Source organism: Pteropus vampyrus, unplaced genomic scaffold (genome assembly GCF_000151845.1).
Source record: "Pteropus vampyrus isolate Shadow unplaced genomic scaffold, Pvam_2.0 Scaffold48, whole genome shotgun sequence".
NCBI lineage: Eukaryota > Metazoa > Chordata > Mammalia > Chiroptera > Pteropodidae > Pteropus > Pteropus vampyrus.
Window position 1 is genome coordinate 1,320,919 of NW_011888829.1, and position 1,022 is coordinate 1,321,940.

A 1,022-nucleotide genomic window follows, 5' to 3' on the forward strand; every position below is an offset into this window, starting at 1 on the left:
TAAAGCCTACATGATAAAAAAGAAAACCCTAATGAAGAAGTATTTTAAATGAGGAAGTGGTTAGCCTTTCCCCCATTGCCTATTATCTGTAATCCATTTCCCCAATTTTAGACTTTTTTCCCTTTTCTGGTAGCATCCAACAGTGCAGTCTAGCACTTAGTTGACCCAGCCAGTCATAAACGTACAAATTAGTTCAGCCCTAAACCTCAGCTACTCAATTCAAGAATTCGATATAACAAAAACTTCGGGTACCAACAGCGTGCCGGCGGATCCTGCTAAATCAGAGATAGAAAGACTGGCACACTGCCCTGAAGCAGTTACAGCCTAGACGGGGAGAAGAAACTCATGTCCACAAACAGTAGCAGGAGTGACTACAAACACAGGAGGGGAGGAGGGACGTTCGAGAGGGCTGGGGGACCTAACGAAGGGAGGGGGTTAGAACAAAGGCTTCGAACTGGGCCCGGACAAGGAGTGCCAACATCTGATGCTGGCCAGGCGAGGTCCTTGTTGAGCTGGAGACCAGATGCCCATCTATAGGGAGTGGTCCCCACTCATCGCCAACGGATCATGTCCCTGCGGAGAGGTGGACCCAGGAGTGCCAGACTTTCATTTCTCTTACATGGATAAGAGAAATGAGAACGTACTCAAGCATTCATTGCAGCAATATTATAATAGCCCCAAACTGGAAGCAACCCAAATTTCCATCAACTAGTGAATGGATAAACAAAATGTAGTCTGTCCACGAATGTTCTTCAGCCACGAAAAGGAATGACGTATAAATACGTTCTGTAACATAGATGCATCTTGTAAACATGATGCCAAGAAGTCAGACACAAGAAACTACTGATGATATGATTCCATTTATATGAAAGGTTCACAATAGGAAAATCTATAGAGATAGAAAGTGGATTGGTGGTTATCTGGGCCTTGGGGGAGGAGGGGAGTGGGGAGTGATTGCCGATGGGTACAGGATTTCTTTTTGGGCTGATGAAAATGCTCTAAAATTAGATTGAGTGGTAGTT